The sequence below is a fragment of the Ovis aries genome, chromosome 24 (genome assembly GCF_016772045.2).
Source record: "Ovis aries strain OAR_USU_Benz2616 breed Rambouillet chromosome 24, ARS-UI_Ramb_v3.0, whole genome shotgun sequence".
Classification (NCBI taxonomy): Eukaryota; Metazoa; Chordata; class Mammalia; order Artiodactyla; family Bovidae; genus Ovis; species Ovis aries.
The window spans coordinates 29,059,632-29,075,761 of NC_056077.1; the positions used below are offsets into that span (position 1 = coordinate 29,059,632).

The following is a 16,130-nucleotide window of genomic DNA, read 5'->3' on the forward strand; positions in this document are numbered from 1 at the left end:
AGCTAGATCCCCAAAGCCACAACTAAAGATCTCATGTGCCACAACTAAGACCTGGTGCAGCCAAATCAAATAAAAATAAAATTAATATATTAAAAAAAATGTAAATCAAAACCCCAATGAGATCAGACTTCACAGTCGCAATGATGTAACTATTAAGAAAAAAAAATATTGTTGGTGAGAATGTGGAGAATTTGGAACTCATGTACATTGCTGGTGGGAATGTAAAATGGTTCAGTCAATGTGGAAAACACTGGTGATTCCTCAGAAAGTTAAACATATTATTATTATATAACCTAGTGATTTCTCTCTTAGATCTATACACCAAAGAAATGAAAACAGGCATCAAATACTTGTACCCAATCCCAAAAGGTCCAAATGGATGAATGGATAAACAAATTATGGGTATAAAAAGGAATGAAGTACTGATACCTGGTACAACAAAGTAGATGAACCTTGAAGACAATATGCCTTGAACCTTGAAGACATTATGAAAGAGACCAGATGCAAAAGGTCACGTATTATATGATTACATTTATATGAAATATCTAGAATAGGCAAATCCATGGAGATTGAACACAGACTGTGGTTGTCAGGGGCTGGGGGTGGGAAGGAATGGGAAGTTAAGTGCTTCATAAGGTACAGGGTTTCCTTTTGTGGTCCCTGAAAACATTTTGCAGCTAGATAGAGGTGGTGGTTGTATAACACAGTGGATATATTAAATGCTACTGAATACCTCACTTTAAAAAGGTTAATTTTATGTTGTGTGAATTTTACTTCAATAAAGATATATTAAAAAGCCAAAAAGGTTAGAGTGAGACAACAGCCAGTCCCATAGGACTCTACCCAGGGTGTGTGTCTCGTGGGGGTGGGGCAGGAAGTCAAGCTCAGATTTAAGTAGCAACCTCTCCAGAGGAAGATCCACCCACTCCTGCCTGGGTGGGGTTCTGCAGTGGGCTCCTTAGGTCAGCCCCCTGGGCTTCGCCTGAGTTAAGCTGATCCTCTGGAGGTTTTATCAGGCTCTCTCCAACTCCTCCTCCACCTGTCTGGTTGGCCGGCGAGCCTGGCGGGGATCCAGGGAGCTCACGGCTCTCCTTCTCCTCTTGGAGCCCGAGCAGCTGGCCTCGCCAGGGTCTGGCACGCCTTCAGTGGGCTCCAAGGGGCCAGGCCAGGGCCAGCTCTGGAGTGGGGCTCCCCAGCTTTGCAGACACTGCAAATCCTTTTTCTTAGCACAGCTGGCAGGATTAGGACCACTTTGGCAGCTCCAGGAAAAGGGATTGAAACCACCTCCGGGGACACAGGTAAGTAAGAGGGTCTGGGCTCTGGGACCTCATCAAGGGACTAGACTGGCTCTACACATCTGAGGTAGGTGTGACCCACGCTGATCTCCTTATCTGAGACCCACAAGAGGGCTTTGTAGCTGTTCTCTGAGGGTAAAGGTGGGGGACATTTCATGGACATGCTTCTGGTTAACTTCTGCCTGATTTTTAGAGCTTAACACAGACATCACCTTCTGTAGGAAGCCTTCCCAAGTCCTAAGGTGCCCTTTCTCTGTGTCCTCAAAGCATCTTGCACTTCTTACATAGCATTTTCTGTACTCGATTATAAATGTACACTAGACCATGTACTTCCTTGTGGCTGGGTGCCCTCTTCCGGGGGCCCTCTTACCTACATCAGTGACCCAATAGTTGTCTTTCGAGCCTGCTATTGACCTGGGGAAGGGGGACTAGTTCCTTCTCTTACTTTGCCAGGCAAGCATTTGTTCACACTTGTGTGCAAGCATACCTTCACACACAACCTCACAGGAAGTTCAGTCTTTTCTTCAATCCAGGTCCCTGTGATAAAATCTAAACTATACAGAACTGAGGTGGCAATGGGCTGAGGGGTGAGCATGGTGGCCCCAAACTAACAGTGTCAAACCCTTGCTCCATGTGAACCAGGTGTCCCCTTGACCAGACTTATAAAAGTTGTTGGTCCCCAAGTGAATGTCTTCTTGGCTGACCAGCTCTCCCACTTGGACCTGTTTCTCATCCTCATTCTACTCTATTTTGCTTTTCTCCTTGCCTGGGTGGGGTCTATTCCCTTGGTTGGGGTGTCCCAGCTGTTCATCAGTATTAGAGTCCCCATTCATTTTCTTGCTGTTCAAAGTGAGGGGGAGACTTGGAGCCTGGCAGTCAGACAAGAGAAGGGAGGGGGCTTTGCCCTCTGGGTGGAAGCTTGCTTTTTCTTTCTGTTCCTCTATGATCATTGCAAACTCTTTTAAACAACAAATCACTTATACTGCAAGTGTTCATCTCCTGCCCACAGACTTCAGTGATCTACATATAAAATTCATGTCTTCCTGCTAGCATAATTTTTGGACTTTATTATGCTAGAAGAGTGTCTGTCTCTTTCCCAACCTTGACTGTGACATTACAAAACCCTCTTCTATTGGTTTGGCCTTGAAGAACTCTGTTTTTAATTTCCATGTCTAATTTCCCCCTAGTTGCAGCAATTAGGGCTGGGGGTGAGAGGAAAGCTATTAATCTTGGTGTGGATAGACACAAACCAGGTCTTAAAGATCAAGTTTTGGGTTGGGAGTAGCCAGGCCCATGGCAGATGCAGGAGGTCATGGATATAGCTTCCCATAGGGGTGAGTAAAACACAGCCCCTAGGCTGTGCTTGGGAGCAGAAGGGCCACTGGAAATTTAAAATGTGGTGTAATAAATCTAAAAGGGGATGTACACAATGCTTATAGAGCACAGAGAATGGGGGCCTAATCTTGTACATGAAGGAAGACTTCCTGGATGAGGTGATGTCTGGGTGGAGCCATGAAGAGCAAATAAAAGTTATCCAGGAGAGTATCCGTCTGTACCCTGATCCCCAAATTCTCTTCTCTCTGTCAAGTTCTGAAGACACTAGAGAGACATCTCAGATGCCCTCCTGTGCCTTGTTCAGGATAATTTGGTTTGATAACCTCTGAAGCATTAGCTGGACAGAGGTACCCTTGGCTATTTCTCTCTGACCTTAGGCAGATGTGGAGAACGCTAGAGGGATTGGCGGTTCCTGGAAAGCCTTGGGGTTGCCATAGGTGTACCACTCCTGATTTCTCACCAAGAGATTCTCAGGTATGAGATGGACCCCAGTTTGGGCCGTAGGGTGTTGGTGGCTTCCACCCTCAACACCTCTGCCATGTGATGGTGTCCATCCCAAGGACCAGAACTTTGGAATCCAAGTGGGAGCCATAAGCCACCCTCATGGTTCCTCCTGTGGTTGAGGAGGGAGCTTGGGATGATGCTCTGACTTGGCTCCAGTGTGTTCTTCCCAAAGCTGGAGTCATTCAGGCTACATTCTTACCTGGGATGGCTGCACTGGAGAGTCTAGATGGGCTTTGCCTATGCCAAGTACAATGATCAATCTCAGATGCGCTTAGGAGGAATTAGCTAAAGGGCTTAGTGGGACCTTGGCTTCATGAAACAGAGGGCAAGATGAAAAAGCCAGGAATATGTGGGATTAGCATGAAGGAATGGGCTAGTAGTGGGATGCTCTTGAGATAGATATGCCTAATATTGCTATTTGGCCACTATTATAACATGGGTTCAAGGGAGAGACTCATTTTATTCTTACTACTGTTGAGAGGTCTTGTGGTCTAGCTTGGCTAGGGACAATAATATACAAAATAAGGCTGGAGTTTTTATTATTTTGCCAAGTAATATTATACCTTCTTTGCCCTAGCTTTTAGCTGTGTCCCTGAGTCCAATTGCATATAGAACCCAATCAAGAGATACCCATCTATTCATGGTTGTAAAAGACACGGCAGAGCCCTTGACATCACTGGTTTTCAAGGTGGAAGAGAGACCATATGAGCATTTACCCCTTTTGCACAGCCCCCCTGGGGTAGTGGAGGGTGGGGACAGTTGACTGTAACCAACAATGAGGGAGGGACTCAGATCTGTCCCATTCCTCACCAATGCGGATTCAGCAATCTCAGGGCCTACCATGTTTTTTCCTTTAGGCTTGTAGTGATCCTCCACTCCACTGCACTTGTAGTGATCACTTGTAGTGATCCTCTTGCAGTGACCTTCCTCGTTCCCTTCTGAGCTGTCCTTGGATTCTTGGAGTTCTCCGAGTTTCTAGAAGAAATGGTAGTTGGCTCCAGGTTGATCTTTAACCAACCTGAAAATGTGCTAGTTCTTGAACCTGAGAAGGCAGATGAAGGGGGTTCTGGTCTTGACCTCCCCAGACAGCCTACCCAAGCAGGTGTTCAGCCTCTGTGGCCCAGCCTCTGCCCCTGCTGGCTTGGCAGGTGGGGTGCAAGCAGGCTGGATCCTCCAGGAGAGACTCAGAACCCAGTCACTTTAGTGCCTGGTCACAGTTTATAAAGAAGCAGGTGGTAGGGAAGAAAGCTTTTGCCAGGTGCTCATTGGCAATAAATAAATTTTCTTGGTGATGACCCTTGGAGAGTGGCATTTGAAAAGATTCTCTTTCTGTGTTTTCTAACTTTCAAAGATGAGTGTGCATCAGTTGTGTTGAAATTGCATAGGGATTAGCAAGGACTCTGGCCAGGGAAGTGTCAGAGTGGCCTATGACAGTGAGCTGGACTGAAGTGCGCCACATGGGGGTCTTTGGTTTGGGAAGGGGAGTGGGTACTTTGGGCCATCTTGGAAGCTCCTGACTCGTTCCCCACTCAAGCTGCCTTGTAAGGTTCCTACCTCTCGGCCAGAAAAGACCTTGGATGTAGGACTGGCTGGTGGCCCCTCGCGCCCCTGGTGGGGCTGCCCTTTGCCTGGAATCTCGTGGCTTGACTGTAGCCTTCTCTCTGCAGGGGGTTTTCTGTGTTTGGAGCCAGGATCCTTGGGCTGTAGACATTGCTCTGCTTCACTTCTGGTCTCAGCTAGCATCTGTACACATAGCCTTGTCTGACTGGTTTGTTTTCTCAGAAGCAAGTGGTTTCATTGTTGAGTTTGGCATCTCGTCCAGCTATGAGATAGAAAGAGGAAGTTGGGTCTTTGTATGTCGGTAGACGGCCTTGCCAAGTGGCAGCAGTGTGACAGGGAAATGACACTGATGCACAGATGTCCATTGTCCAGAGCACCCTGCGAGGCTGCTCTGTTCCTAGAGGCTAGGACAGGATGGCCAGCTGTGCTGATGCCCAAGGTCAGGTGGATGGAGCAAAACTATCCATCAAGCTGTGAGCCGTTCATCACCTCCAGAAAGTTCACCTGGGGATGTCTCCCTGCCTCCCCAGGCCACCGTGTTAGCCAGTGAGCAGCTTGGGAGCCCAGAGTCTGCCTATGCTGCACCTCTGTGTCTGGACTTAGAGGGGGCTCCTGAGGCCCTGAACCCCTGCTGTCTGGGAACAGATTTCACTGATAACTTCTCATGTGCCTGGTTCATGCTTTGAGTGTGTCATGCCCTCTCATAGGGTGTTTGTGGCACAGGTGTGCCACCCTCTCAACCCTGGAATGGGACGGAGAGAAGGAAGGAGGAGTGAGAGGGGAGCTGGAGAGAGGAATTGGCTGCTTGGAGAGAACAAAGTAGTCTGCCCGTCTGCTAATTTCAAGATTCTCTGAGCCTTCTAACTTCACGGTGGTGAAGCAGAATTCAGCTACACCAGTGATTAAGGAAAGCAAAGCTGTACTCTGTAGTGGGGGATTGGGGTGGGGGGAAGAGCAACATCTGACCCACCATCCACATCCACCAGGTAAATGTGGCCACGGAGGCTGAGCCATGATGTGTCAGAGGACAGGGCCTAAGAGCTGATCAAGAAGTTAGAGCTGGGACTCACGAAAAGAGTTCTTATCCACTTGATCCCATGGGCTCACAAAAATCCTGGGGCAGTAAGCTTGGGGATCTGCATCTCTGCTTTACCACTGAGGAATGAAGGGGACATCTTTTTATCTTCCAGGGAGAAGGCTGTATGTTGACATTTGGACTTTGGCACTTTTATTTTTATTTTTTTGGCACTGCCTGGCATATGAGATCTTAGTTCCCTGACAGCAGGGATCGGACCTGCATGCCCTGCATTGGAAGGCAGAGTCTTAACCGCTGGACTACCAAGGAAGTCCCCTGACTTTGGCACTTTTGTAAGCTAGAGGCTCCAAATCTTGCACACCCATATCCCGTACACGTGGATGCTGTGCCATGATGGGACACTCCCTTTAAATTGGGACCCTATGCTACTTTGTTTGGTAGCTCTATAGGAGCAGAGGCCTCTGGTTCTTGCACTGGGTGGGTCTAGCCTACTTCTGCCAGGAGGGACATATTGAAACCACTCTAGAAAATTGACAAATGTGCAGAAAATGAGAAAATCAATAAATCATTACTTGTGATTTATTCTTACAAATAAGACAGCAATTTATTATTTTTTTAAGTTATTTATTTATTTGGCTGTGCTGGTCTTCGTTATGGCATGTGGGATCTTTAGTTGTGACATGTGGGATCTGTTTCCTTGACCAGGGATTGAACCCAGGCCCCCTGCATTGGGAGCATGGAGTCTTAGCCACTGGACTACCATCCCAAGACAACTATTTGTTTATTGAACAGACTATCCCTTGATTGTAGGCCATTAGTGGATCCCAGATTATTGACATTTTATTTGAACTTCACAGATGTGAGTTTTACAAAGCTTCCATTTTACACTATAGAGCTAAGCTTGTTAATGTGGAAATATATTCTCTAGTTCATTATAAGTAGAATCTGTACCAGCCCTAAGAAAAGGAGGACACCTACTGCTGTTCTTATAGAGTGGGAGACAGTCATGTAGCTATTCAGGGAGGGGATGTTACAGGGGAGGTTGGACCCCCTCTCTGCTGGAGGGAATGTGGGAGGAAAGGTGATCCTTGGTAGAAGTTTTCCAGAGCAGGTGACATCAGGGTAGGGCTTTGATGGATAAGTAAGAGTTCACTAAGGCAGCAAAGAAGGACATTCCAGCCTGGAGAAATAGCAGCACTAAGCCTTGATGCATGAGGCTGGCCTCTTCTGGGAGTTGCAAGTGGTTTCATGTGGCTGGAGCCAATTGATGTCTGTTAGGAGGGGGCTGCGGAGAAGGCAATGGCACCCCACTCCAGTACTCTTGCCTGGAAAATCCCATGGAGCCTGGTGGGCTGCAGTCCATGGGGTCGCTAAGAGTCGGACACGACTGAGTGACTTCACTTTCACTTTTCACTTTCATGCATTGGAGAAGGAAATGGCACCCCACTCCAGTGTTCTTGCCTGGAGAATCCCAGGGACGGGGGAACCTAGTGGGCTGCCGTCTATGGGGTCGCACAGAGTCGAACATGACTGAAGCGACTTAGCAGCAGCAGCCACAGGAGGAGGGGGCTGGGAGGAGATGAGAGGGGATGAAAGGTAGGTTGGTGTCAGCAGTTGACAAAGGGCCTCTTAGGTAGATCAAGGAGTTTGGTTTTATCTCAAACACCATGAGTAACAAATGTTTTGTATTCTGGACCCATTGACTACCTGTGCTCTGATTGTCAAGCCTTGTTCACGTTTTCTTCATTGCTGACTTGGATTGCACAGCAGATTCCTTAGCTATTGCATATTGATGACAGACCGTTTTTAAAGGGACTTCTCATCATGTAACGATCCAGCTAGCCCTGCAGCAGCTTTCCCTTCCCTGACTGTGAGTCATGGGAGTCCCTTGCTTACTTGCCTCTCCTTCTGACTGCACACCAGTGCCTCTGCTTGGTCAGTGTTGGCATCTGCCTTGCCTGTGCCTGGTGCCTTACGGCCTGTTCTGACTGTCGAGAGCCATCCCTCCCCTGTCACAGCATCAACCTGGAGGGTCCTCCAGGTCGGTCCTCAGGAGCCTTCCCACAGATAAGTTGGTCCTCAGATGAGAGCAGGCGATTGCCCTAGGCATTTCTTGTTCTTTGCTTTTGTTCCCTCTTTCAGTTGGTATTTGTCTTTCTCAAGCTTCTGGGCTCCCCAAAGGCTGGGCTGCATCTGCGCTGTCTGCCCCCATATCTCCAGTGCCTTGCCGGACACTGAGCATCATTGGTGAATGGAGGAAAGGAGAGGGATTCATTTAGAAATCTCTTGTAAGACACCAGCTGAGAGAGAAAAGGGCTTGTGTGGTGTTGCTGCATTGGGAGTGCAGGGGGAGGGCTGCACAGGCCCATATCTCCAGGGTAGTACAAGCTGACCATGCTGGAGTGGCATCCTGGGAGAGTGGGCAGAGGTCAAGATGATGTGATGGACTGCAAAAACAGTTTTCCCCTTTTCCCCACATTCTCACCCCTGCCGGTAGAAGAGGAATAATCCTGTCTTGCTGTCTGTTCTCAGATCAGACCCCCAAGGGGATGAAATAAGAGACGAATTAAGGCCCTCCAATTCCCTAATAGCCTACATCACTCAAGTTCCAAACTATTAGTGAAACATACTAGATTCACCCAATGCACCTAACATAGTCGAACAGGAGGCAGAACAATTGTGTAAGTTACCCCGAGTCCTGGGCTGACATTCTGACATTCTGAGGTTGACTTCCTAAGTTACCCTGAAGAATCTTTTATTTTGAATTCAGTAGATCTAACATTAGACCAGCAGTATTTTCTCTTCTTTTTGATATCTGCAAATTTGGTGTAATAAATGACAAATATGTAACATAAGGCTGTGCTTGTGGGCTCCAGCATGAAGAACGATCTTAGAACTTTCTTCTTTCTCTTGTAATTTCTTTTAACCTGCAAATGTTAACACTGATTTCCAAAACGTGTGCTATGTGCCAGAATGTTCAGACTCTGACTTGGACATGACTATCAGAACACTCCAATTTGGGATCTCCAAGGAAAATTCCTGTCCAGTCAGGAAAACAAAACCACACTAGATATTTCAAACAGATGGTATTTAACACAGAGGATTAGTTACACAGGAACTGGAAAGCTGAAACAGTCCAAGAATTAATCACTGCGAGAATAGCTACCATCTCTAGGGCTGGGGAACACAAGAGAAGAGGTGGTCTTACCTGTACTAAGAGGGGCCTTGACGGAGGCATCAACCCAGCAGGACCACAGGCAAGGGGACGTGGGAGTGGGGAGGAGTGGGGTAGGGTTGCAATGGAGCATGACCCAGCTGCTGATACCTCTGTGAGGCCAGCAAAGCTGGTGCTAGACCTTTGAAGGGTTGCAGTGAGGTCTGGTCTTAGCAGGAACAAAGAAATCTGGGGGCGGAGCCATCTCTCTGCATTTTCTCCCTCCTGGCTTTCTTATCTACTCCTGGCTTTCTCATCTCCCTCGAGCCCTCCTTTGGCTGAACAAACTGGAAGCCAGGGGCCAGGGGTGCCTGGTGACAGTGCTCTTGAGAGCCAAGTCCCAGAATGGCAGAGCGTCTGCAGCTGGCCTGTGCAGAGGGGCCAGGGTGAATAACCAGATTCACAAAAGCAGCTTTGGGGCCAGGCCAGTTTCAAGGCTCCAAGGAATCATTCCCACTGTCTACAGAGTGAGGCTTCCTGAGTGGTATTCTGATAAGCTTATCTTGCAGAAGTCAGATAAAGTTAAGCTTCTGCAGCTAGTAATGAAGAGACTGGACTTTCCCATTTGTCAATCACTGGAGAAAAGGCAGGTCATTACTTGGAGCAAAGGGATAGAAATGGTGGACCTCAGACTGGTGAGGGTGGTACCGCCCTTCTTTCTAGACTGTGGTCTCTTCTGTTTGGGCTTGGAGAGGTCAGCATCATCATGAGGCACTTCCCCGTGGTGGGGGCTGGATGACCTCCCCTCCTAAGGGCCAGGTGGGGGCAGTGGCAGAGCTCGGCCCTGGGGGCCTAGCTTCCTGTCTGGGTTCATAGCCCTTTGTTCCATGAACTGTGGCATCACAGGGCACCCAGGGCCATGAGGCTGTCAAGGTGTAGTATGGTCCAGGGGGAGAGTACCTGGGGTTCCCTGAGTGAGGGTATGGAGGCCACCATTCCTCCCATGGAAGCACTCTCTTTGTTGCCAATCTCGAAAATGTAGGACTTGATCTTATTCATGAAAACTGGGAAAGAGACCCCCAAGTATCTGATAGTAGGAGCCTGTCCCCTCCGATGCTTTTTTAATGTGTGGTTTTCTTGAATGTGTGTCTGCTGCACCAGCTCTATTGACCCCAGAGGCCACCTTCCTCAGAGATGTCCTGAGGTGCCAGAGGGTTCTGGGGCTGTGAGTCCGGGGGGACCCTCTTTGTGCTGGGCCCACATTCCCCACTTCGCCCCCCGGCCCTGACCTCTCTGCTTTTCTTACTTGCTCTCTTTCAAGGAGAGAGAAACTGCCATATGCATGTCTCCCTGGAAGATGGAGACAGGAAGTTATGTGGAATTGCTATCTGCATGGGAGATATAGCAGGGTCTTTGCTGGCACCAGGGTTTATATTGCCAGGGGGCTTAAGGGAGCTGGAATCTGAGGGTGAGAAGAGGGTGCTGGGCAGGGGTACAGTGAGAGCAGAGACTGGCTAGACTGGTGAGGAGAGCCTGGAACTGTCAGTGGTTTTACCTGAGCTGCAGCTGGAATTGCAAGTGGTCTCTTCCTGACCTTGGCCAGCAAGAGCTGGCTCTGTGCAGGACCCCTGGCTCAGAGGAGAGGCTATGATCAGGGAGAGTGTGTCCACCCCACTCCATCCCTCATTAACTCGAAGGCCCTTGGAGATAACTCCACACAGTGTTTCTCTAGATTTTTTTAGTGGATGCCCTCTGCAGTGTGCCATCTCCATCCACTAAGTAGATGTGGCTCAGCTTGGTGTTCGGATAGCGGAGCTTGCTTTCTGAGAGTCCACATGGCTCCCTCCTTGCTTCCCCTCTCTGGGAAGTGTGCTGCTGGCTCGGTTTAACCTGGTCATTTTTCAGATGAGAAAATCCAGGCTCAGGATGAGGAGAGGGTCACACCTGTGCTTGTGGCAGAGCTGGGCAGGGTCTGATGTTCACCCCATCCAGCAGCTCAGCTCCCCCTATCTCCAAGAGCTGGGCCCTGAGTTTGCTGAGCTCCACTTGGCTGGATGTCTTTGGAGTGCTTACTGGGGGAAAGTGGTATTAAAAATATTGCACAAGGTGCTACTATATTGGCTGAAGTGTCACAGAGAAAATCAACTATTGTAAGGATGCCAAGCCCAGGATAGGTGAGTGTGAGGATGAAACTGAGGTCTTATCTAAGGTGAGGCTTCACAAACAGACAGCAGAAGTGGGTGGAGAGAGGCTGTATGACTAGGGGAGCTTTAGGGGTCATGGTCTTGAACTTACACTCCCTGACACAGAGCTCTGCTCCCCAAAAGGCAGCACAGTGGTAGGGACCCCCAACCTTGTACCCTACCACCTTGCCCCAGGCTCCTTCTGTATTACAACTATTTCCCTTGTTGATCTGCCTGTAAAATACAGATGTAGGGACAGGATGTCTGACTCACTGCAGGTCATGGGTCTTTGTACCTGGGTGTCTGGAAGATGGGCATGTGTGTGTACTTGGGCAGACATATATGTACCTGGGCAGGTGTGTGTGTACCTGGGCAGGCACATATGTGTACCCAGGAAGGCATGTGTATACATGGACAGATATGTGTGTACCTGGGTGGACGTGTGTACACGTGCAGGTATGTGTGTGTGTGTACACGAGCAGGCATGCATGTGTACATGGACAAATACGTGTATTCACGAGCAGGGTGTGTGTATGCAGCATACATGGTGGCTGTCACTCAGCGGTCCTCTCAGGAGGGACACACATAGCAGAGCCCATGGTGCTCGCTGCTCTGGCACTGTCCCTCCAGTCCCACGTCTGGAGAGGGGGTTCCTCCAGGCACCTGCACACCAGGAGCCCAGCCCTTCTCCCCGGGCTGGGAGACTGCGTGCAGGACATGGCACTCACTCGGATGGGCAGCAGCCCGGCTCCACAGTCCTGCAGTTCTGATTCAGGCCACGTAGCCCATGACCCCCCGGGGTTCCTGGCTGCACCTCTCCACCTTCATTGCTCCACTTCCTTGCTGAAGAGAGAGGTTCTGCAGGAAACTGTTCCAGTAGCCGGGCACAGCGGCTGGAGCAGCAGCAAAGGCAGCAGCAGGAGCAGCAGCGGCACCCTCCAAATTGGGACTCTACCCCTTTAAATCTGCTCAGTTACCAAAAAAGAAGAGGCATCAGACCCTGTTAATTAAAGCTCGCCCTGGTCCATCATTCTGAGGAGCTGCAGTGCTCCGCTTCTTCCTGATGGCTTAGAGATTCTCCTTAACTCCCAGCCATGGATCTTGGAGAATTTCCCCCGAGATCAGCAGGAGGTATGATCCTTGTCAATGGCACTCTGGGGCTTGTGTGGCTCTAAATCAATAACACAACTGACTGCATGGATGCTGCCTGGCCCCCCTTTCTTTCCTGCTTCCTCTCTGCCTCTCCAATTTCCCAGCTTGTGTTTAGTTGAGACAAATCAAGTTTTCATGGGTTTTGGAGGAAGGGGAGGGGCTGGGGTCTGCAGGGAACTCCCAATGTGTTTGTTCTGGCCCTGGCTTCACCTAGCTGCCCAAGTGGCTTGGGGGAGCCAGGGAACGTGTTTCTTCAAGCTCGGGCTGCTGCCAAACCATTTCCTGCCTGGCCGGATCCCCTCCCGTGGGTCAGCATGAAAAGGGCATAAGCCTGACTTTGACTTGCTTCTTGAATCGATGACCTGCCACTCTCGGTCAGTCTGACGATGGCCGTGCCCCGGTGTTATTGGAAAACTCATTGCATAGAACTTTCTCTCTGTAAATTGTCCCGGCAGGAACACCATGCTGGCACCTCTTGTCCCCTTTACTCTAGATGCTGCTCGATTAAAATGCTCGCTGTAGGATTTCAGGAATCCGTAACCCTTTCCCCGTGCCTTTTGAGGAAACTTACTTCTCGCTGAGGCTAAGGTTCTGTGGCAAAGAATTGTTTTTCTTTAGGAATCTGCTGTAGGCTGGCAGAGAGAGGGAGGAGATTTATCTTCTTTTCCATTGCATTTTGTAAATTGTACTCGGGCCCAGAGAACATCTATCTGCAAATCCTTCATTGATTTGCTTTCGCCCCCACGGCTTCCTTCTGGGTGAAACACTCTTCTCGAGTTGTACCCGAAGGAAAGGTTTCCTCTTAATCAGCTTGACACGACTTCACAGATGTCCCTGGAAGCCAGGCCCTGGAGGAGGGAGCCATTTTCATCGTCCTGGGTACCAGTCCCCGAGAACCCAAAACATGGGGTCCCTGTACCTTGAGAGGAGGCTTGCAAGCCCTAACCCAGGAAAGTAGCTTAGGAGACAGAGCACTTTTACTGATGTTTCTAGGGGCTTTTACACACTCTGGATGATAAATGCTGCTGTTCAAGTCTTGAGAGGGATTGGGGCCAAAACACAGCTCATGGGAGTGGGGATTCCCCCCGCTCAAAGTCATTCCCTACAGAGTCGCCAACTGTTTACACTGACAGTAGTTAGAGTGTGTGCAGTGAAATCCTTTCCGATCCCCTAGCAAAGGACGGGAACTTTCTCTGGGTGGACGATGTGGAAGTCAGCATCTCTGCCTCCCAGAGACCAGGGTTGCAGTATGATTTGTATTCTCAGGGTAATAAAACTCTCAGCCATGGCAGCAACACTCCGATTAGGAGACTATTCAGAGCCTACAAGTGGAGCCCTTGATATGGAATTCCTAATCACTGTGCCCATTGTGGATTTGGGTAATAATTTGGAGGTTCTGAGGGAGGCATCCAGGGAGAGATGTTTCCTGTAAGCTAAAAGCCACCTGGGGAGCAGGATGAAGTTGGGGGGAGCCCTCTAGGGGTTTGGTACCCTCTTCCTGGCTTTGCTTTCAGCTGGTCTGTTTGTGGTGTGGCTGAGAGTTGGGCTCTCATCTGGCCTTGGGATGCTAGGTGGGACTGTGGTCATGGCAAGGAAGAGTACTTTGCTGAGCTCAAAGACAGAGGTTCCAAACTAGGCACTCCTCATGCAGCGATGGGTTGTTCTTCCTGCCCTTCTCCCTTCACCTCCTTGAGGCCTAATGATCATAGGGCCTCTGCCTCCCCAGGCCTGATTGCCCAAGGGTCAACACCCTTCTTCCTCCACTTTCTAAAGGGAGCCAAAAGAATGTGGGCTTCACAGAATCCCTCCCAGGGCAGGCAGAGGCCTGAATGGATGTCACTAGCCATGTCCTCGGATGGGCCAGGCTATTACAATAAGTAAATAGATAATCTGTTCCTTTGTGTCAGTTTTTCTTTCCAGCTTAATGATGTGTGTATGTGAATGTGTGTGCCTGTGTATTTTAAAATTTATTGGATGGCTGTTGGCTTTCAAGAAGCTATAAAGAGGTCTCAGTGGAGTTTGCTTAGACCTGGCAGTTTTGTAGAGTTTTGTGGTCCATGGGTAGTCATTTAATAGCCTTGGCAGGCTCTCTATTACCAGGGTGATGGAGCGGAAAGGACAGGAACCTCAGCTCCACTGCTTACTAGCATGTGGCCTGGGCCAGTTACCTAGTGAGCTTCAGTTTCTTCATCTGTGATACAGTAAAGTTGTCAGGATTCAATGGAATAATTTAGCTAAGGTCTGGGAACACAGCAGGAACACAAGAAATCTTTTCTTTCCTTCCAATGAAGGCAGCCGCCTTCAGTTAAAAAGCTATATCACAAAGGATGTGTGCTGTGCTGTGCTAAGTTGCTTCAGTTGTGTCTGACTCTTTGTGACCCTATGACCCATAACCCACCAGGCTCTTCTGTCCATGGGACTCTCCAGGCAAAAATACTGGAGTGGGTTGCCATGCCCTCCTCCAGGGGATCTTCCTGACCCAGCGACAGAACTCACCTCTGTTACATCTCCTGCATTGGCAGGCAGGTTCTTTACCACTGGCACCACCTGGGAAGCCCATCACAAAGGACAGAACTATTTAAATGGCTCCAGTGGCTCCTTAACTGACTGCTGGCCCATGCGTTCTCTGAGGGCAGGGAATGTCTGTGCCATCAGGGGGCCTGGCGTGGCCCTGGAATTACATGAAAGTTTATTGAACGAATACATGATGGTCTGTGGACCTGTAACCTTCAGTATAGGTGATCTTTTAATGGTGAAGTCAAACCACTGCTCATTGAATTTACTTAAGAGATGCAGCAGGGTCTGGCACATCAAAAAACCCTGTGACTGTCATAAATTGGGACTCAAATATGTTCTTTTGTGGGGACATCTGTACTGTCATACAAAATATCTCCTGTAGTAGGACCTGGAGCTGGAGCCCGTGGACTCCAGGCGTGTCCTGGAAACCATTCTGCTTGCTGAGTGTCGAGGTCATCTCTGCCTCCTTTCATCGTGGGCCACCCCTTCTCCGTCATGTTTGAAGAAGAGGCTCTGAAAAGGGAAACTCACTCTGTCACTCTGGTGTGAAGAACAAGTCAATTAATAGATCCGTAGTTCATCAATAAGTTGTCTGTATGTTGATAGTTCCTATTGGGAAGAGTCATTTTAAAAAATATTTGTTTATTTAGCTGTGCCGTGTCTTAGTTGCAGCACATGGGACCTTCCTTGTGGTCCGAGGTCTTTTCTCTAGTTGTGGCTTACAGGCTCAGTAGTTGCACAGCCCTATGGCTTCTCTCTAGTTGCAGGCTCAGTAGTTGTGCTGCATGGCATGAGGGATCTTAGTTCTCCAACCAGAGATCGAACCTGCGTGCCCTGCATTGGGAGGTGTATTCTTAACCACTGGCCCACCAAGTAAGTTCCTGGGGAGAGTCACTGATTTAATGAATTGTTGTCAAAAATAATAGTAATAATAATAATAACTGATATCACCACCTAACATTCACCAAGGGAATCAACCCCAGGGTGACAGCTCCTCTGTTCTCAAGTAGGGGGCAGACAAGTGGGCAAAGTGGGATCCATGCAGATGGTGCAGGCTATGAGAGATGGGAGCCTGCGGGACCACAGCAGAGGGGCTTGCCCTGACTTATTTACATGACCCCCAAAGTGAGTCCCCAGAGAGGTGGCTTTGGAAGAGCATTCTTGGCAGAGGAGTTGACATAAGCAAAGGCCAGAGGTAGAAGAGGCTCTGGGATGGTGGTGGTGGGTGATCCCATCTGGCCGTGTTCTGAGGGCCAGGTGGTGAGAGAGGAGGCTGGAGAGGCGGACAGGAACCACACCGCAAGAGGCCTTGGGTGCCTGCAAAGGAGGGGACTTTATTCTAAAGGAAATAAGAAAAAGAACTACTTGGGAAAACAGAATTCAACCAGTGTGTA

At 49.1% G+C, this 16,130-nt stretch overlaps 1 protein-coding gene across 4 annotated transcripts in view; it reads left to right on the forward strand.

Annotated features, from left to right (window-relative positions):
- The first annotated feature begins 1,109 nt into the window (after positions 1-1,109).
- CALN1 (calneuron 1) overlaps positions 1,110-16,130 on the forward strand; it is a 520,654-nt gene continuing 505,633 nt past the window's right edge. For 3 of the 4 annotated variants that reach the window (XM_042240557.2, XM_060405882.1, XM_012104448.5), the window contains exon 1: positions 1,110-1,298. The gene's annotated coding sequence lies outside the window, so the exon portion shown is untranslated. Of the gene's footprint in view, positions 1,299-12,101; positions 12,199-16,130 lie in introns of those variants that run through there. The other variant, XM_060405884.1, reaches the window with a different exon arrangement.